At 42.7% G+C, this 22,377-nt stretch overlaps 1 protein-coding gene across 4 annotated transcripts in view; it reads left to right on the forward strand.

Moving 5' to 3' along the window:
- The window catches only part of Raly (RALY heterogeneous nuclear ribonucleoprotein), a 71,274-nt gene that overhangs the window by 15,974 nt on the left and 32,923 nt on the right, over nt 1–22,377 (forward strand). Inside the window, exon 2 of one of the 4 annotated variants that reach the window (XM_013011027.1) lies at nt 18,533–18,604. The exons of 2 other annotated variants lie outside the window; for them this stretch is intronic. The gene's annotated coding sequence lies outside the window, so the exon portion shown is untranslated. Of the gene's footprint in view, nt 1–18,532; nt 18,650–22,377 lie in introns of those variants that run through there. One more of the 4 variants, XM_013011029.1, reaches the window with a different exon arrangement.

A 22,377-nucleotide genomic window follows, 5' to 3' on the forward strand; every position in this document is an offset into this window, starting at 1 on the left:
TGTGTGTGTGTGTGTGTGTGTGTGTGTGTGTGTGGGTCTGTCTGTCTGTCTGTCGGTCGTGGGGCTTGAACTCTGGGCCAGCACAGAGTTCTTCAGCTAAAGGCTAGCGCTCTACCACTGAGCCACAGTGCCACTTGTGGCCTTTTTTGTTTATGTGGTGCTAAGGAATGGAACGCAGGGCCTCATGCATGCAAGGCAAGCACTCTACCACTGAGCTACCTTCCCAGCCCTATTTTTTTTGTTTGTTTGTATTTTGTTGTGGGGCTTGAACTCCAGGCCTGGCACTGTCCTGGAGCTCTTTAGCTCAAGGCGAGTGCTCTATTACTTGAGCCACAGTGCCACTTCTGGTTTTTTGGTGGTTTATTGGAGATAAGAAACTCACAGACTTTCCTTCCCTGGGTTATCTTTGAACCATGATCCTAAGATCTCAGCCTAGGATTATAGGCCTGAGCCACCTATGCCCAGCTTCCCTTGTGAGGTGTTTTTTTTTTGTTGTTGTTGTTGTTTTTATCTGTTGTGGGTCCTAAACTCTGGGCCTGGGTGCTGTCCCTCAGCTCTTCAGTTCAAGGCTAGCACTCCACCACTTGAGCCACAGTGCCACTTCTGGCTTTTTCTGCTTATGTGGTGCTGAGGAATTGAACCCAGGGCCTCAGGCATGCAAGATAAGCGCTCTACCACTGAGCCACCTTCCCAGCCCCCTTGTGTTTTATTGGTAGTGATATTTTAACCCTCCCACAATGCTGGGAGTGTTGTCAGAATGTCACTTTTAATGAGAAATTTTCTAGAGATAGGCTGCCCTTGAGTATTACAGGCTTTCAGGTGAAGTCAAGGTTGAATGAAACAGAAATGCTCATGGATCTTTCTCATATGTACAGGTATGTAGGAGAAACACACACATTCCTACACCTACTCATTTGTATATAGGCTTGTGTTCACTTTGAGGCATTTGATGCATGTTTCTTCCTGCCACCCAGTTTTCCTTCTGCTTTCAAGTCATCCATTTCCCCCTCTCGTATATGTACATATTTACCTTCTTAAACTCGTGTCCTACTCTCTTTTAGCCTGATAATTGTATGTGCCAAGAAGGTATCTGCAAGCCTTTCTTATCACACTGTGACAAGTCTGTATCACATATCCAGATAAGTCTTCCCCTGTGCACATGCCTACATATGCACTGACATTTCTACTCATGCTGCAGATCCATATACTCAATGCAACATCATTTCCTACATCCTACTTGTGACCAGGTGCTACTACTACCCTCCTTAAGTTTGTCTTTCTTTATAATTGACATCTTATGTTCATACTAGTTTTGAAGTGACTGCTGGCAGCAAAATTAGCTAACTGTTGGGAAAGCTAGACAATTTATGACAGATCTTTGACACTGAACCACTAGAAAATAGTGAGGTGGGGGAGGGCTAGATTGGACAACAGTGGGTTGCTTTGCAATAGCGTTATAATCTAAGGTAAATTTGAACTTAGGTCCAAACTAGACCTAGTGAGTTAGGAGTTCCTTTCTTTTTTCTGTTTTTTCATGTTGGTCCTGGGGCTACCACTTAAGCCACAGCTCCACTCTGGCTTTTTTGATAGTCTAATGGAGATAAGAATCTCACAGACTTGGGGCTGGGAAGGTGGCTCAGTGGTAGAGCGCTTGCCTTGCATGGCTGAGGCTCTGGGTTCGATTCCTCAGCACCACATAAGCAAAAAGAAAAAAAAAGCCGGAAGTGGCGCTGTGGCTCAAGTGGTAGATCGCTAGCCTTGAGCTGAAGAGCTGAGGGACAGTGTCCAGGCCCAGAGTTCAGGCCCCACAACCGGACCCCCCCCCAAAAAAAAAAAAAAACTCACAGACTTTGCTGCCTGGACTGGCTTTGAACCACTATCCTCAGAATTCAGCCTCCTGAGTAGTAGGGCTTACCAGGTGTAAGCCACCAGTGCTCGGCTTTAGAGTTCTTTTCTATCAGAAGATAATCACATAGTTAGCAAAAGCGCTAGTGCCACTGGCTACTGCATTAAAATCCTGGGGATGTGGCTAGAAACTGGTATTTTTAACAAGTTCCCTGAGCCCTCATGCAGTGTGGCTAGGTTGGGAAACATCTTGAGAAACAAACTAGAGCTACATTATCTCCTGGTACTTCTTTGGACAGTTACCTTTTCTGGACTTTTTTTTTAAACTAGTATTTACAAAGCCTATGTTCATAAAAGACTTTCATTTAAAAAATTGCAGGCTGTTTTATGAGGAGTTTGGTTTGGGTTCTTTTCTATCTCACTAGGATAATCTGGGATCTCTTAACTTCACAAAATTTTTCCTTGAGCTGGGCATTTCAGAGCATTTGGCTAGACACCAGCAGAGACAACCTAGACTCTGATCTTCTGTCAGTAGTACTGATAGGGCTCCTAATTAGAAATGGATCAATATGGGCCTAGAGCCAGTGCTGTGGAACATGGGAGGAAGGCAGGAGGAGTGCTCTTTGCTGGAAAGAGCCTAATTACCATGAAATAAATCTGGTTATATTTATCAACACAATTTTTTTTTTTGGGTCCGATCATGGGCCTGAACTCTGGGCCTGGGCACTGACCCTCAGCTCTTCAGCTCAAGGAGAGCGCTCTACCACTTGAGCTACAGCGCCACTTCTGGTTTTCTGGTGGTTTATTGGAGATAGGAGTCTCACGGTCTCTCCTGTCCCGGCTGGCTTTGAACCGCGATCCTCAGATCTCAGCCTCCTGAGTAGCTAGGATTACAGGCGTGAGCCACCAGCTCCCGGCTAGATCTCTACATTTTTAAGAGTGCCTAGAAGTCTGATTTTTTTTTTAAAGCAAGATTGTACTTTGAATGTTGGCAGTTAAATCAGTTTCTTTAAACAAATTTTATGAATTAGATAGACACAGTCTCGGGCCTGAGTATATATTTGTAGCCTGTGATATAAAATACTATTCTGGGCAGGAACTGGACTTTGCACAGGGCTAAGTAGGTGATGGTGTCAGTAGTGCCTGAGTTACCCTTTTAGCTAAAAAGGTCTGGCTCTGGATCTGTTCACTTCTTCAGATAGAGAGAAACTACCTATCTATCTATATACATGTGTGTATATATTACATATTATTTGCTTCGTTATATATAATTATATATATAATGGAAAGGTAGATTTATTTACAGTTTTGGTTAGAATTGGGGAAAGAATCTTTTTTGCTAGTTGGGCCTTGAACTCTGGGCCTAGACATTCCCTGAGCTTTTGTTCTCCAGGCTAGCATTCTATCGCTTGAGCCACAGCTCCACTTCTGGCTTTTTGTGGTTAATTGGACATAAGAGTCTCATGGACTTTACTGTCTGGGCTGGCTTTGGACCATGGTCCTCAGATCTCAGCCTCTTCAGTAGCTAGGATTACAGGTGTAAGCCACTGGAGCCCACCTGAAAGAATCATTCTTAATTCTGCCTCGGCCTTTATCATGGCAGTATTACAATTTATGGAAAGATTAGAACAAAAGCTAGGAAATATGTATATGTAGAGCTAACTGGGTGCCTCAATGAGTTGAGCTGGGAATAAGATACAAAAGTTCCAATTTTGGCCTTTTGGGCTCTTGTTGCATCCTCTTGGCCCTAGGAGCTAGAGTTTGTGAGCAGGCTGCCTATTATACAATCAGTGTGGTGGGGTCAAAAGAAAACACAATTTAAAAATTTCCAATTTTGAGAGCGCTCTATTAAAGAAGCTAAGAGACTAGGTTAGGAAAAATTTCAATATTAAACTTTACTCTTGCTGGGCACCAGTAGTTCATGCCTGTAATCCTCCTAGCTATTCAGGAGGCTGAGAGCTGAGGATCATGGTTCGAAGCCAGCCTGGGCAGGAAAGTTCTTGGACTCATAGCTCCAATTAATCAACAGAAAACCAGAAGTGGCACTGTGGCTCAAAGTGATAGAGCTCTAGCCTTGAGCAAAAGAGCTCAGGGACAGTGCTTAGGTTCAAGCCCCATTAGCAATAAAAACAACAACAAAATCTAGTACTTTCTTTTCACAATCATTTCAGCCTTTCTTGTTTATTCTTCTCATTTTTCACATGAAGAGGTCCAAGGAAAGTACCACAGCTTTAAGCAGCAGCCATGGGTCCTGAGGACCTCCCACTTCAAACACCATACCTTTGGTGTTCCAGTCTTACACTCTTAAGGTATGAGGCAAAGGGCTTGGTAGAGATAGGCTGACTCCATTTCTAGTGTATCCCTGTATTTTGGAGAAGGGTTTTGTTGGCGGTTGGTAATGTGTTCAGCCTCTTCTTTGTGTAAGGCTATTTCTGTCACTAGCATTTGATTGACTTTTTTTTTTTTTAACCTAGAAAGATGTAGAGGACAGTTTCAATGCCAAAATAGAACTCTTTCTCTCTCTTTCTCTCTCTCTTCTTTCTTTCTCTCCCCCACTTCTGTGTCTTCCTTGTTTCTTCAGTTTCCTTTTACCTCCTTGCTTTTGTTCCTTTTGCCCCTTCTGTATCTTTCCACCTCATCCTTTGTTTTCTTCTTTGTTTGTTTCCTTTTCCTCCCTGGGAAATTCTTGCAATGCCACTGCTATAGGCAGAACCTGATATTGAATCTGTTTCCCGTTTTAGAAGAGGACTTGTGTAAAGGACAACTAAATAGTCATGAAACTTTTTTTTTTTTTTTTAAATTCTGATAACTGGCTTTAAATTCAGGGCCTTATAGTCTATCACTTGGTCTTTTTCACTAAGCAGTGCTCTACTTTCATTTTAGCGCTTTTTTTTTTTTTTAAATCAGACTGCCTTCAAACCATAGTTCTCAGATCTTAGCTTGCTGAGTAGCTAGGATTACAGACATACAATAGTTTTCCTTGATGACTGTTAAGATTTTGTGAACTTTTTAAACCAGACTGGATACCTCTTGTTTTCAGCTTTTGGAGTAGCTGGAATTATAGTTGCATGAAACTGTGCCCAGCTATTGGATTGAGATGGGCCTTGTGAACTTTTTTTTTTGTGTGTGTCAGTTGTGGGGCTTGAACTCTGGGCCTGGGCGCTGTCCCTCAGCTCTTCAGCTCAAGGCGAGCGCTCTACCACTTGAGCTACAGCGCCACTTCTGGCTTTTTCTTTTTGCTGAGGAATCGAACCCAGCGCCTCATGCATGCAAGGCGAGCGCTCTACCACTGAGCTACCTTCCCAGCCCCCACAATTTTTTTTGATATACCTTTTCTGGGACCAGCAACAGTTGGGGATCCCACAAATGGGGAAATGATTTAACATGTTACCCCTTTTGATAAGTTTTCTTTACTTATAAACAATACTAGTACATAGTATAACCCCCCTCTTCAGATGGAAAAGTCACTTATTTAATAGCTAGTAAGTGTTAAATAGCGGGTTAAGCCCCTTTATATGTTTATTTCTCCTAACCTACTGGTTGGTAGGAAAAGGAATCCAAAGCTGAGAGAAATCAGAGTGAAGTGCTGTGGCCACCCGGTGTCAGGTAACATATTCTTTATGGTAATAGACCACATTTGCAGCACTAATTCCAGCTTGTGGGTTTTGTACCAGAGGTCTCTCTTCCCCTCCTACAGACTAAATTGGGGTCAGGCCCCTACCCTTCAAAGACTGGAGGAAATTCTTTAAAACTAGTGGTGAGGTGAGGGAGAGGTAGATGTTCTACTTGCTTTTGCTTATCTCCTTTCAAAACACCCTTAGGAATAAGCAGCCTCTATTAGGAGATATCAATCATCATTTGGAATCAATGGAAAGGATTTCTTTTGTATGGAGTGCAGAATCAGGCTACTGAATTGGCCTTGCACAAGAAGGGGGAAGAGACTGGATATTTCTAGGTGTTGGAGAACTTGAAGGTTTAACACATTCAGCAACTGGCATGGTTGGACCTAGTTTCCCCAAAGTTGGTAATTTGCCTAGTATTTGATGAGTGTTTCCTATTTGTCAGGACTTGTGCTATTGCTAAGGATTCTTTTTTCTTTTTTTTGTCGGTCATGGGCCTGAACTCTGGGCCTGGGCGCTCTTGAGCTCAAGGCTAGCACTCTACCACTTGAGCCACGGTGCCACTTCTGGCTTTTTTCTGCTTATGTGGTGTTGAGGAATCAAACCCAGCACCTCGTGCATACAGGGCAAGCACTCTACCACTGAGCCACCTTCCCAGCCCCTGCTAAGGATTCTAAAATTACATCACACTCTAACAGTCAAGGATATAAATACAGTATATTCTGTGCATCTTAATCAAAGAATGTACAAGGGACTCTGATTTGTGATTAAAGGAACAATTAAGGCAGTGAAGGACACCTCAGATCCTGAGAACTAGCACAAACACAATATATGTCCAGGAACTTAGGGTAAGAAATGGGGCATTAGAGCAGATCCTAACGTTTAGCAAATCAGGTGAAGCCCTTGCCCTTTGCCAGAGTTTGGACTATAGTAGTAGCCATCGGATGGCAGCCATATGGAAGCAGCAGATGGGAAGGAGGAGGTGGATTTATTAGCAGATGCCAGTTGAGACTTATTTTTAGAATTCTCGAATTCTGTTGGGAAGAAGGGAGGAAAGCTGAAGAGCAGCTGTTCTCTTGGCCAAGCCTGCAGAGGTGCTGTGAGTTGTTGGCAGTGGTTTGAAAGTTTGGCCTGAGCAAAATGGGTTGGCTTCTCTGATGGCAAAATCTTGTTTACTCCATATCTGCCCCTCCTCTCTGTGTTTTTTTAAAAAAGAAATTAATGGAAATCTGTTCAAAATACTCGTGAAATGAAATTACATTTTTAACTCTAATTACCCCAATTAAAGCTTGACAGCCATAATCCTGGAATGGCAGATATGCTAAGTACCTGATGCCAGTGACAAAAGCTCACTTAATCCAGATGAAATGTTCTGTTCTGGGCTTAAAAAAATTTTTTTGTGTGTGTGTTTGTCTTGTTTGCTGCATTAGTTTAGTCTTTGGTCCCATAGACTCACCAAAACAGGATAAATATATATGTATGCTGTTGGCTTGCTCAGTTACTTAAATCTCTGTAGAGATCCCCTTGTTACCCATAAGTGATGAGCCTTATGATTCTTTTCACATCTCTGGAGTTTCTCTTCTGATGAAATAGTACTGCAACCTTTCCTTTAGTAAAATTCCTGCCTTGGAGAACCAAGGAAATTAGAAGACTGTTGGTCTAGGATTAGTTTATGGTTAGTATTAAAATGCAATTTAAGGTCAGTTATTAAAAAAAAAAGATGTAAAAGTAAAAATTCTCTTTCCTTCTCATATATTCAGTTCTTTTAACTCAACACAGCCTAGGACTGCCTTGAGATATGTCTTGGCTCTTATTTAACTAATTACCTGGCTAGACTCAAGGTAAATGCTAGGATAGGGGTGGTGCGTACTACTGGAGCCAACTGAAGGATCCATTGATGTTATGATTCTGTTAGGACCAAAAAAGTCTGTTAAGTCAGCAGACTTGAAGTACTGCAAAGGGATACAGTTGAAGCTTAAGACATGTAGTAGGTGTTTGTAGATAAATAACACTTATATGTATGCATTAAATTATATACAGCAGAAGAAACTATTCAATAGATAGAAAGCTTGAGTGCTTATTTTGTACTAAGTACTGAAAATAATATATAGATGTATCAGTTAAGGTTCCATATTTCAAGAGTTTCTAGTAAATTGGTATAGGTTGACATGTGGCAGTTTACTATAACATGAACATGTGGTGAATGTGTTTGGCAGTTTTACTCTGGAAGAAGGCTGGTCAGGAAAACTAAATTAATCTTTTGATTAACTTCTGCAGGAGACTTGTTACAGGTTTTGGCATTGGGCATTTGGCATAGGGAGTATTGGCAGAAGAATGGAAAAAAGGGCATTGTAGAGGTTAGGAAACAGCTTGGCCAAAGTTTCCAGGTGCCATCTGTTGTGATTGGATTACAGTGTTCCAAAAGGATATGGTAGGGGATGTGTAGAGTTAAACTATTCTGTAGGCAAGGGAGATCCATTGAGAAGGTACTGGATTGTGATAGCAAGTGTATATGATGAGGTATCAGACAGAAGTAGTTACGAGACAGTAGATGTATTTGAACAGGTGTCAGCAAACCATGGCCAGGAGCTGCCTGTAGCCCACTATCTTTTTGTAGTTTTACTGGCAGGCAGCCATAAGCCCAAGGAATTTGTTCATCTATGATTACTTTTACAGTACAGTGGCAGAGTTGTGTAGTAGAGAGATTACTATAGCCAACAAAGCTTAAAGTACTTAAAATAAAGCTCTGTATATAGAGCTTTTGCTGAGCTCTGAATTAGAAGTAGTTATATATGACTTTTAAGTGAAGATACATGTTGGGATTAGGTCTGAAATGAATTGGAAGTGTTAAGACTTTTTCAGAAGAAGGGACAACATGATTTAGTAGGAAACATCTGTTCTATCTGCCTCAGAACTTTCTAAAAGTCAAATTTGTTGAAAGTCCCTGTGGTCAGAAAAGGATACTTGATAGAAAAACAAAACTTACTTGTATTAGCTGTATCACCTTAGGCTATATTATTTAATTGCTTAGAAATTCAGGTGAATATAGTGAGTATAATAAAAGAAGCACCTCATAAGTCTGATGAGAGCTGAGTTTGTGGAACAGAATCAATCCCCCTTTTTTCCCTTTCATCCTCTTCTCCCTTCCCTCCCTCCCACCTTCCTTTCTTCCTTTTTGGTGGTCAGGGCCTCGTACTTCCTAAGTAGGTGTTATATCATTTGAGCCATGGCTCCAGCCCCTTTTGCCTTCTTAAGTATTTTAAAATTTGCTTGGGTGGCCTGGACTGATACTCCTCTGTATACTTTCTACTGGAATTACAAGTGTGAACTACTGTGCCCATCTTTTTTTTAATTGGTTGAGATGGGGTCTTGTGAACTTTTTGCCTGAGTTGATCTGTAATTGTGATCCTTCAGATAGCACCCTCCTGAGTAGCTAGGATTGCAGGTGTGAGCCACCAGGCCAAGCATTATTCTGCCTATTTTCTTAACTTCTCTTTCCCTGTCCAGTTTGTAAGTCTAGAGCTTTCTTAGTGGAAAAGAAAATCTAGAACATAGTTTGAGAAGTTGGGGATAGGTAGGCAGGGGGCTTAAGGGACCCAAAAAGGTTTGAGCTATTGGGGACAGGCTCATGATCATTTGAAAACACCTTATACTCTTCCCTATTAATAGCTAATAACATTTGTTGTGATCAGATTAAACTTTTTCTATCCTTCAACTGCCAGAACACCTAAGACCCCTACAAACTAATGAGTAGATGTGTCCCTCAGCTGATCCAAACCATAAATATTCCACTTTCCAAACTTTTTCGTTGCCTGCAACTATAAAGCCTCCAAAGACAAAGCCCAAATATGCCCAAATATGTGGGACTGACCATCCCACACAGGAATGACCCATACCTTCACATATAGTTTAAGAACTCTCCTCTCCCCAAATCCAAGCAAGACCTCTTAGTCCTTCTAGTACTCTTTAACTTATTCTGCATCTGGGGCCCCAATTTCTCTCTTAGAGCACACCCTCTATACAAGACCACCAAGGGGTCCCTCAACAAACTTCCTACTATTCCCCCCCCCCCAATCTCTCTCCACCCTATACATCAACTCAGGTGCTCCCTATCCAAGGTTTCCAGTCTATCACTCCCTGACATCAAACCATTCTTCCTTTTTTTTTTTTTTTTTTTTTTGGGTCCGGTCGTGGGGCCTGAACTCTGGGCCTGGGCACTGTCCCTCCGCTCTTCAGCTCAAGGCTAGCACTCTACCACTTGAGCCACAGCACCACGTCCAGCTTTTTCCTTTTTGCTTCTGTGGTGCTGAGGAATCGAACCCAGTGCCTCAGGCATGCAAGGCAAGCGCTCTACCATTGAGCCACCTTCCCAGCCCCCTTCTTCCTTTTTCTACATATAAAAAAGGGACAGGCCCTGGCAATTCTCTGCCAAAAAGGAGTAGACACCTTTCACCCTCTAGTTTACCTATCAAAACAACTAGATATGATAGAATGTGGATGACCCCATCTCCAGATCCTGGTGGCAAATGGCACTTAGATACCGTTAGAAGCCCACAAAATCTCCCTTCACAGCCCTTTCCGCATCTTCACTTCCCACTCCCTCAAGGATCTCATAAGCCATAGGACGACCTTCCTTTCCCTGCCTCCCTCCTAGGTCCAAACTTTCCATACAAAACTCTTTGATCCTGCCCTATCCTTTGAACGTTCCCCTTAGTCCCCCAAACTCTGCCATCCGCTTACCTAACTCAACCCAGGAGTGGGATACCTTAGACCTCTCCCTAAATCCCTTTCCCTTATCTTGGACCAACCCATTCCTGGGGCCTCTGATTGGTTCATTGATGGTAGTTCTCTTAAAAACATTCCTTATATGGTAGGATATGCTATCATTCAGGATAACACAGAAAGCTAAAACCAACTTATATAGAATAAAATCCACATACCACCTCACAACAGGTGGAGTTGGTTTCCTAATGTGCACCCTCCACCACACCACCAACAGGTCAATATTTATACCAACTCAAAGAATTCATACAACAATCATTAACTGTAACATCCTAATCTGGAGAAAGAGAGGATTCCTAACCCAAATTGGGTCTCCCACAATTAATGTCACCTTTAAGATCTCTTGGATTCAGCACTGCTCCAAGAGCAAGCAGCCATTATCTATCCACTGCCATAGTGGAAAAAGGGAAAGGATTATATCTCCCTTCTCAATAATTACGGGGACTCCCTAGCCCGAACAGTTGCAACAGATCCTCAACAAACAGAAGCTTCAACTGAACTACTTCATAAAACTCAACATCTCACAAAACACCCCCCTCTTGCCACCCCTCCCACCCCGTCCCGACAGATGAGGCCTTACATTATTTGTACTATCTTTCCCACTTCTCTGAGAAAGCCCTCTCCATCCTACAAACCACTCACTCTCTGACCATATAGACAATACCTTAAAAAAACGAACTGCTTCTTGTGGCATATGCCAAACACCAAATCCTAATCCAAACCTCCCTCCACCCTAGTTCCCCACACACCAGATGGAGGGGTTCCTCCCTGCCGTGGACTGGCAGCTTGACTTTACCCACTTAACCCCCTCAGATGACACAAATGACTCCTTGTATTTATACATTTTCTCAAGGTAGGTTGTGGCATTTTCTACTACCAGCGAAAGGGCTTTCACCATAGCTTGACTAATCCTTACTTGAACTGCTGCCTCCCCACTTTGGCCTACTCTCTTCTTCACAGTCTGATAATGGACCTGAAGTGTCTGCTATCAACCAACAAATAGTTCCTACAAATCCCTTGGAAGTTTCATATTTCCTACCATCCCTAGACCTCAGGAAAGGTCGAAAGGGCTAACAGAACTCCCTTTTTTTTTTTTTTTGGGTCAGTGGTGGGGGCTTGAATCTGGGCCTGGGCGCTGTCCTTGAGCTCTTAAACTCAAGGCTAGCACTCTACCACTTGATCCACAGTGCCACTTCCAGTTTTCTGAGGGGTTTATTGGAGATGAGTCTCATGGACTTTTCCTGCCCATGCTGGCTTGGAATCATGATCTTCCTGAGTAGCTAGGATTATAGGCCTGATCCACCTGCACCTGGCTCCTAACAGAACTCTTAAGAAAATCCTAATCAAATTAACCCTGGAACTCAAGCAAGACTGGGTTAAGCTCCTACCCCTAGCATTCCTCTGGACTTGTGCCCTTCCCCATAAATCCTGTCAAATAAGCCCCTTTGAGCCTTATGTATGGCAGGCCACTTTTGACACACCACCCCCAGTTTCTCCTCCAATCCTTCAACACTCCCCCTTTCCCTGTCAAATAATCTCTTCTTTCTTAATTCTGAACTCTGGAAATATGTAGACTCCAAACTCTCTACCTTTCCCAAATGCTCCCCTTCAAATAGGGGATCTTGTGTATGTCTCTCACCCCACTATTTCTTTCTTTCTTTTTTTTTTTTATTGTGAAAATACCATACAGAGGGGTTATAATTACATGGTCAAGATAATGAGTACATTTCTTTTTTTTTTTTTTTTTGGGTCCGGTCATGGGGCCTGAACTCTGGGCCTGGGCGCTGTCCCTCAGCTCTTCAGCTCAAGGCTAGCACTCTACCACTTGAGCCACTTCCGGCTTTTTTCTTTTTGCTTATGTGGTGCTGAGGAATGGAATCAAGGGCCTCATGCATGCAAGGAAAGCGATCTACCACTGAGCCAACTTCCCAGCCCCGATGAGTACATTTCTTATCAAGCATTGTTGCCTCCTCCTTTGTTTCCCCTTCCCATTCCCCCACACCCTCCCACTTGGTCCCCCACCCCTGCAAAGTTGTAAAATTTGTTTTTCGACATAACGACTTGTACATCTCATTGTTGCAATGGGTCCACCTGTATCCCTATTTAAACAATTCGTTTTTTCCCTTCCCCTCCACAAATTATACCAACATCAAATACAGTGAAAGCAAGGCTTATACTGTGGGGGAGGGACATACAAAGCAACAAAGAAATCATCTTATAAATATATTAGAAACCACCGCATGAAAGAAAAAAACATTTGAATACTTATCTTGGGGTTCATTTCCCTAACATCAACTTATCTGACCTTTACTGCTTGACTCAGACATAGTTATTGCAAATGAGGGAAACCATGGGACCTATGTTTCTTTGGGCCTGGCTTACTTCACTTAATATAATTTTTTCCGTCTTTCCATTTCCTAACAAATGGTACAATGTCATTTTTTCTGATGGAGGCATAGAATTCCATTTTGTACATATACCACATTTTCTTGATCCATTCATCTACGGAGGGGCATCTGGGTTGTTCCATATCTTAGCTATGGTAAATAATGCTGCAATAAATATAGTTGTGCTGGTAGCTTTAGTGTGATCTTGTTTGTGATCATTTGGGTAAATGCCCAAAAGTGGGATTATTGGGTCATAGGGGAGCTCTATGTGCAGTCTTTTGAGGAACCTCCATACTTCTTTCCAAAGTGGTTGAACAAGTTTACATTCCCACCAACAATGCAGTAAGGTTCCCTTCTGTCCACATCCCCTCCAGCATCTGTTGCTATTAGAGTTCTTGATTATAGCCATTTTAACTGGGGTGAGGTGGTATCTCAATGTTGTTTTGAGTTGCATTTCTTTTATGGCTAGAGAGGTTGAGCATTTCTTCATGTGTCTATTGGCCATCCTTCTTTCCTCTTCAGAGAAATTTCTTTTTAAGTCTTTAGCCCACTTACTTATTGGGCAGTTGTTTCTTTGAAGATTTGTTGTTGCCACTCCACTATTTCTAACATCCCTTCTTGCCCTTTACGTCCCAAATAGATGGGCCCTCATAAAGTTATTTTTATTCCCTCTGCTGCCAAACTGTACGACATTATACCATGAAATCCACCTTTTCCTGCCTGAAAAAGGCCGTCCCTCATTATACTTCCGTACTTCTGGGACCCACACAACTCCAAATTATTAAACTCCCTCTAATTCCAGAAGACGAAACAACCAACCAACCCCACATTACCTTTTCAGGTCCGGCAGATGACTCTGAAACTCCTTAACTTGAAGAACATTCCTCATTGGTCTTCTGGACAACATCTGGCTGATGCCTTGGCCTATCACATTTGGTGGCCTTACCAAGGCTGCAGTGATGCTCTGGTTAGCGGGGACTTTTACAAACCGGGTGCTGGTGACTCATGCCTATAATCCTAGCTACTCAGGAGGCTGAGATCTAAGGATCATGGTTCAAAGCCAGCCTGGGCAGGAAAGTCCGTGAGACTCTTACTTCTAATTAACCATCAGAAAACGAGAAGTGGCGCTGTGGCTCAAGTGGTAGAGTGCTAGTCTTGAGCTGAGAGATGAGGGACAGCGTCCAGGCCCCGGCGTTCAAGCCCCATGACCGGCCAAAAAAAAATGCTGACTTTTACATCATTCTACCCTTACAGGTTACCTTTTAAACTCTAGTCCTCCACCTTTTTAACTGTGGGGAATACTTTGCCATCCCCTATTCCTTACACAACAATCTTTCTTATTGTCCTCTTCACCATTGGGCTAATCTCATCAACTCCTACACTCTGGTCCTTTGTAGAACAGGTCATTCATTCTCACCCTTCTTTTGAATACCTTTCAAGCAACTTTGCTGCTTCTTCGGTGTCACCCCACTCTTACCCTCCCCTAAACCTTGCCACCATGACTCCCCTCCTATCTCTTCTATTCCTCAGCTCTTGCATTCTGATGACAACTCATCACCAACAAAAGCTGGTGTCGTTACCTTGGCTACATGATCTACCATCCTCAATCAAACTATGTGTTCTCCTAGGGGACCCTGCTCACTCCCCATCCAACTGTTTATCCTCCTCTAGCCCAAAGCTATCTATCCCTTACTCCCAATTGTGTTGTGGATTCTCAGCCACAGATGAGACAACCCAATGTAACAGATACTACTCAAGATACCAACATATCATGGCATATGGACACATACCCTGAAATTGGGAGGACTGAAGAGGCCTTTCCTGGGTGTTCCTCCAATACTGGTCCTGCGTAGACTTGCTTCTTGAGGAGGGTGCTCAGGTTTCTCAACATCAGGACAGGGAATCTCTTCCCTAGAAGGCTAGTTGGGGGAACCTAACTATCTCCTAGAACCTAACTATCTCCTCCCCAGCAACATGGTGAAAACAGGATTTTGGTATCAGATGGTGATACTATTGCTCACCCCTCTCCCCCACCAGGTATTACAATTAGACACTGCCTCCACCGATATCTCAATCCCTATTAGCAAGGTCAACTCTTTAAACCCTGGAACAGGCTGGGATGTAGCTCAGTGGCAAAGAGCTTGCCTAGCAAGTGCAACATCCTGGGTTCGACCAAAAAAGAAAAGACAAAAAAAATACAATTAAAAAAAAAAAACCAAACAGGAGCTGGGAAGGTGGCTCAGTGGTAGAGCACTTGCCTTACATGCCTGAGGCCCTGGGTTCAATTCCTCAGCACCACATAAGCAAAAAGATAAAAGCCGGAAGTGGTGTTGTGGCTCAAGTGGTAGAGCGCTAGCCTTGAGCTGAAGAGCTGAGGATCAGTGCCCAGGCCCAGAGTTCAGGCCCCAGGACCGGACCCCCCCCCAAAAAAAAGCCCCAAACAAACAAAAAACCAACCCTAAAAAAAGGGGGGGGTCTGGGAAGGTGGCTCAGTGGTAGAGTGCTTGCCTTGCATGCATGAAGTCCTGGGTTCGATTCCTCAGCACCACATAAGCAGAAAAAGCTGGAAGTGGTACTGTGGCTCAAGTGGTAGAGCACTAGCCTTGAGCTGAAGGGCTGAGGGACAGTGCCCAGGCCCAGAGTTCAGGCCCCACACTGGCCAAAAAAAAACCCCCTGGAACCCGCAACCAAGGCTTCCTGACCCGGGCCCCCAACACCTCACTGTATACCCCGACCTTCCACTATTTCAGTTATTAGCTCTCTCAAACTCCAGCCATGATCTCTTAAAACAGGCCAACCAGACCTGGCCAAGGACTCTTGGATATGGCTGAGTACAAGCTAGCTGTCCTATGTCAGGCTGGGACTCTCCCACCTAACATTACTTAACATTGCCACAAATGACTCATGCAACTCGGGACCCCCGGTGTAAATAATGGGGGAACCCCAATGTGTGGGCATCTAACCCAACTGTACTACCCTTCCTCCTGGAGTTTTGGCTCCTAATGGAACCTACTTCACCTGCCCCATTGAGGTCCATATCTGTTATCCAGGGAACCACTGTAAGATGGTGCTCTTAACTCCTAACTTGGATGTCTTTTCTGCTATTAAGTTAACAATTACCTCACACATCACTCAAGAAAAAAAAAGAAACCTGGTTCTGCTGCCTGTACTCCTGGGCAAGGCCCTTCTTGACACCACATCCCTGGGAAACACAGCCATAACCTTACAACAAATCTAACACAGCCAGTTATCTACACAAATAAAAGAGGACCTCTCCTTAGTTCAACAAAACCTTAATGTCCTCCAAAAACAATTGGACTCCCTGGCTCAGATGGTTCTCCATAGTCGGGGGCGGGAGAGGGGAGGGGGACTCCACTTAATAACAGCTGAAAAAGGGAGACTCTGCCCCTTTCTGCGAAAGGGCTGCTTTTCTGCTAACCTATCAGGTATAAGACAAACAACAAGTAACTGTAGAGAACATACAAACCAAATATGGATCACACTGACCCTCTTCTTCCTCTCCATGGAAAGATAATGGGATGTCTAGGAGACTCCTTTTCTGGGTCCAGTTATCATAATTCTGCTCCGTAGGACCCTGTCTCATGAAATATCTTTCTGATCTGTGGATCATGGTTCAATTCCAGCCCATTCCCATGGGAAGGTTGCTGCCCCTCACTGTGTCTCAGTAAACAGTCCTTTCCTGTTGAGATCCAGTCCAGCCTGTCCTTTCTTCAATTTCTTTACAAGAATAAGGCTTTGTATGCAGGGAATCATGTATAATACGTGATAGTAAATTATATTTCTTTCTCTTGGAATTTTTTGTTGTTTCTGATTGTTGTTTCTTTTTTGTGGAATATGGGTGTAATAAAAATTCCTATCATTGAACATTTATCCTGGACTTATATGCTGTCTGATTTGTTTTTGCCAGTAGGAACCTTTTTTTTGGTCAGTTGTGGGGCTTGAACTTGGCCTGGGTGCTGTCCCTCAGCTCTTTGGCATTCTACTACTTGAACCACAGTGCCACTTCCAGGTTTCCTGGTGGTTAATGGGAGATAAGAGTCTCATAGACTTTCCTGCCCGGGCTGGCTTTGAACCATGATTCTCAGATCTCAGCCTCCTGACTAGCTAGGATTACAGGCGTGAGCTATTGGCACTCAGCTTGAATTTAGGACCTGGACATTGTTCCTTAGCTTTTTCTTTTAAGGCTGGAGCTCAACCAATTGAGCCACAACTCTATTTCTGGCTTTTTGGTGGTTAATTGGAGATAAGAATCTCAGAGGGCTGGGAAGGTGGCTCAGTGGTAGAGCATTTGCCTTGCATGCATGAGGCCCTGGGTTCGATTCCTCAGCACTACATAAAACAAAAAAGAAAAAAGCCAGAAGTGGCTCTGTGGCTCAAGTGGTAGAGCGCTAGCCTTGAACTGAAGAGCTGAGGGACAGCGCCCAGGCCCAGACCGGAACCCAAGAAAAAAAAAAAAGAATCTCACAGACTTTCCTGCCTGAGATGTTTTCGAACTGAGACCTCTCTCCCCTTTTATGTCTTTTTTATTTTTGAAGTAAGGTTCTTCCCCCACACCCCACATTATAGATGTGAACCGTGGGTATTACAAACCATTCAGCATATCGGATGTACATATTTTTAATGAAAAGTAGCCTTGTTTTCTGAAAATACGAGATAGCTTTGTGCTTGGGGCAACCTGGCATATGATCCTCTTATACTTTGTGTCGCTGGGGAGGACAGGCATCACTAGGGATAACAGACATGTATTCCTGGGCTGGGCCTATTGTGTTTTCCAGGCTAGTCTCAAACTCTTGGTCATTCTACTGGAATTACAGGCAAGGTGCTTGCTACATAGCCCTATGCCTATCTTGATGGAGGTACAGTGATAATCTCGGCCATCAAACATCCCAGTTCTTCACTCACAGCAGATCCCTAACTGAAAAAGTGGAATAGCCTACCTAGACCATCTTTTTATTTCTTCATATCAAAATCAAAGATTTAAGTAGTTAACTTATTCGGTATTTGTTGTTGTTGTTTGATCTGTCGGGAGAGCAGGTTATGATCATCCTTGCTTTACATAAAATTAAGGAGCAGGAAGGTAAAATAATTTATTTAGAATCATACAATGAATTGGAATTAGAGCTTTAGGTTTTTTAACTCTCAGGCCAGAGCTCTCCATAATTGAATATTATATGTGTATATTATGGATAGATCAGATCTAAATATAGTTAAACTGTAAATCTTAAACCTAGGATCTAGACAGTTGTAAAGGAACCTTGCTTCTGTCTCCACCTTTTTACCTGACTTCAATTTGCATTTATCTGGAGACTTCAGCAGAAAGAAAAACACTTTATTTGTAGTAGTCAGTAGAGCTTTTTTTTTTTGGTCAATGTGAAAAAAGTGTGTCTTGGTTTGCATGTCTTGGTTTCTGTCTGATGTCATCCCTTGGAAAGGCTTTCCGTGATCATTTTACCTGAAATAGATTCACTCTTTTGTCATTTTTTTCTGTTACTTTGCTTTAATTTTTCTTCATAGCACTTAGCACAATCTGAAATGATACATTTAAAAGTGGACTTGTCTTTCACTAGGAACCAAAATGTGTGCCCATACTCAGTAGGCTGAAATCGGAAGATCAAGGTTCAAAGCCAGCCAGGGTAGGAAAGTCTGTTGTGAGACTTTTTAATCTCTAGTTAACTACCAGAAAACCAGAAGTGGTGTTGTGGCTCAAAGTGGTAGAGCGCTAGCCTTGAGTAAGAGAGCTCAGGGACAGTGCCTAGTCCCTGCCCTGTGTTCAAGCCCCATGACTGACAAAACAACAACAACAAAATATGCCCTTGCTGTCCCAAATTTGTATCTGTTCTGAGTAGGGCCCCTAATGGACTGCTCTCTCTGTTATAGGTAAGCTCTGTTCCCAGAGGCAGCTGCTGCTAACCCTGTAGCCCAGGAGGAAATAACTGGCAAAGCTCAGCCAGGCGAATCTGCCAGGCGAACTTGGTTTAAGATACAAAGTCACTGGTATGAGATCTTATTTTGTCCTTAGTACTGCTTAGTGGTGATTACTGTCTTATTCTGGGTCTAATGTCTTATTCTGGGTCTAAGAGATAAGATTTTGACGTAGATACTTTCTGATCTTGGAGGAGGGTTCAGATTACTTTCTTGAAATTGCCATGAGGGTGTTTGTAATCATATACCATAAGTAATGCAAAGCCGGCTTACTTCCTTGCTTCTGCCAGTGAGTTGCTTTTTCCTGGGAGGTGTCTTGAGTCCTGGCACCTATACTTACATACATCCTATAAGCTCCTTTAATATGACCTCACAGCCCTCAGACACTTTTCCTGTTTTTAGTCTCTACCCATGACCGGTATACCAAATCTCCTACATCAACTTCAGAAACTCATATTGTTTTCTCAGTACAACAGAATTTGGTCACTAATGATGGGGAGGATTGAATAAACATGTGAGCCAGCCTCATGACTCACTCCAATAACCCTAGCTACTTTAGGAGGTTCAGATTTGGAGAATGAGTCCAGCCCAAGCAGAAAAGTCTGCTAGATTCTATCTTCAAAATAATCAGCAAAAAACAGGGCTAGAGGCATTGCGCAAGTAGTAGAATGCAAGCTAAACAAGTGTGAGACCCTGAGTTGAAACCCCAGTTCTGCCACTGGTTGTTGAAGGCTCATGCCTATAATCTTAGCTACTTGGAAGGCTGAGGTCAGGAAGATTTCTGTTTGAGGTCAGCCTGAACAATCAAGTTCACCAGACTTTCTTCTCAACCAACAGTTGATTATAGTAGTGAGCTAAGAATGGGAAAATTATGATTTCAAGCCATCCAGATAGAAAGTCTGAAAGAAAATGAAAGTAGATGAACTCTTCTCATCCAGCTGTAGTGGGAAGTGAAAAGTTCCAGATACTCACCCAGCAAGGAGAGAGGCCCTATCTCAAAATAATCAGCATATAAATGGGCTGAAGGGTGACTTAGTAAGTAGAGTTCCTGACCAGCAAGTTCTAGGCCCTGGGTTCAAAAGCCCAGTACTTCCAAAAAACAACAATAAAAAGTTCATGGTTAGATTTATTAAAACTAGGCAAAAACTACTTTTAAATTAGCAAATTATATCATAATTTCATTGTGCTTTCCATACATACATTATTCGTTGATGAAAATTATTCACCCCTTCTTAACAAATGTTAATCAGTTTTATTCCATTTTCATAGATGTATATAAAATACTTTGATCATGTTCATTCCCCATTACCCTCTCCTTTTTCCCTTTCCCTTCTTCCTTCCCCTCTCTCCAAAAATGCTCCCTCAATTACATTCATGTCTTTTTAAAGTCTAGATTCAGCCTTTTTTTTTTTTTTTTTTGGCTGGTCCTGGGGCTCAGACTCTGGGCTTGGACATGGTCCCTAGGCTTCTTTTGCCCAAGGCTAGTGCTCTATCACCTGAGCCACAGCACCACCTCTGGCTTTTCCTGTGATTATTTGGAGTCTCCAGACTACCTGCCTGGGCTGGCCTGGAACCATAATCCTCAGATCATAATCCTCAGAGCCTCCTGAGTAGCTCACAATAGGGGTGAGCCACCAGTACCTGGCTTGATTCTTTTTTTAAGGTCAAGATTCTGCATATGAAGCTGGGCGCTGGTGGCTCACGCCTCTAATCCTAGCTACTCAGGAGGCTGAGATCTGAGGATCGAGGTTCAAAGCCAGCCCGGGCAGGAGAGACCGTGAGACTCCTATCTCCAATAAACCACCAGAAAACCAGAAGTGGCGCTGTAGCTCAAGTGGTAGAGCGCTCGCCTTGAGCTGAAGAGCTGAGGGACAGTGCCCAGGCCCAGAGTTCAAGCCCCACGACTGACAAAAAAAAAAAAAAAAAAAAAGATTCTGCATATGAGAGGAAACAATTTTGTCTTTTTTGTTTTGTTTAACATGATGATCAGCAAGCAGTTCCATTTATTTTTATTTTTATTTTTTGGTATCAGTCCTGGGACTTGAATTCAGATTGACATTTCATTTTTTATGGATGAATAATACTCCATTGTATATATATTCCACATTTTCTTTATCTGTTCATCAGTTGATAGACTTTTAGGCTGATTCCATAGATAGCTTGGCTATTATGAATGGTGCTGCTAACATGGATGGATAAGTATAGCTATTATATGGTGGTCATTTACATCCCTTTGGATATGCCAGGAATTGTATAGTTGGTTCATGTGGGTTCTATTTTAATTTTTTTGTTTGTTTTGTTTGTGCTGGTCCTGGGGCTTGAACTCAAGGTGTGGGTCTTATCCCTGAGCTTTTGTGTTCAAGGTTAGCATTCTACCACTTTAGCTATAGCTCCACTTCTAGCTTTCTGTGGTACGTTGGAGATAAGAGTCTCATAGACTTTACTGCCCAGGCTGGCTTTGAACCATGATCCTCAGTTTTAGCCTCCTGAATAACTAGAATTACAGGTATCAGCCACTAGTGCCTGGCTTTTCCATTGTTGAAAAACAGATGGTTGTAGCTGTGTGGGTTTTTTTTTTATTTAATTGATCTACATGTCTCTTTTTGTGCCTATACCATGCTGGACAAAACTACATTTTATGAATGATATTCAAGTTGAATGAGTTTGAGGCTCTAAGTTCAAATTCCAGTATGGCCAAAAAAGAAAATAAAGTGAAATAATTTGTAAAAGTTTCATGCCTAGGAATCTGAAAAGCTGATGTTAGAACTCAGGTCAGTTCTAAATGGCATTGTTCTTCCTGACTTTGTGGGCTTTCCTTTGGATGGAGTCATGGTTTTTCTTAGAAAATCAAGATTACTGGCCTTTTAGGGATTTAGTTATTTGAAAGGTCCAGCAGGTTAGGTCAGATAACTAGAGATTAACTGGTGGGTAGTCCTAGGGATATTGACTGTGGTAGAGAGAGAGAAGGGGAGGAGAAGGAAGAGGAGGGAAGGAGTGAGAAAGAGGGATCAGTCAGAATCCAAATTGGGATATCAGAAACAGTTTAGAAAAACAAGGTCCATTAGCAACTGCTAAAATTCTAAAGTGAGTAAGAGGTGAATGAAAGGAATGATGGGAAAGATGCAGAAGGTGGGAAGACCTATCCTAATAAAGATCTCATTAGCTCAAAGCAAAAATGGCTCCTTTGAGATTATGCATCTTGTATTACCTTCACCACCATCCCCTGTCATAAATTCAGTTAGGACATGAGACAAAAGACACTTGAAGGTATCACTGGTATTTTGGAATATTAATTAGTTGCAATCTCCCTCTCATTTAAGCTTGCTCAGCTTTTTTGCTCAAGGCTGGTTCTCTACCACTTGAACCACATATTCATTCCAGGTTTTTTTTTTGTTAATTAGAGATTTAAAAAAAACCCACCATATGGGGCTGGGAAGGTGGCTCAGTGGTGCTTGCCTTGCATGCATGAGGCCCTGGGTTTGATTCCTTAGCACCACATAAGCAGAAAAAGCCAGAAGTGTCGCTGGGGCTCAAGTGGTAGACTGCTAGCCTTGAACTGAAGAGTGGAGGGACAGCACCCAGTCCCAGAGTTCAGGCCCCACGACCGACAAAAAAAAACAAAAAATACCCCCCAAATACCCCACCATATGTTGGATAAAGGAAGTAGATGATCAAGATCTAGCCTTTGCTTTGGCATTTATTATGCAACCTCTGAGCTGTAGTTTCCTTATTTGTAAAATTAGTGTAATCCTACTTTATGATGTTAAAATGCTAATAGGTATTGAAAAAATACCTGGCTT

Source organism: Dipodomys ordii, unplaced genomic scaffold, assembly GCF_000151885.1.
Source record: "Dipodomys ordii isolate 6190 unplaced genomic scaffold, Dord_2.0 Scaffold13, whole genome shotgun sequence".
NCBI classification, from domain to species: domain Eukaryota; kingdom Metazoa; phylum Chordata; class Mammalia; order Rodentia; family Heteromyidae; genus Dipodomys; species Dipodomys ordii.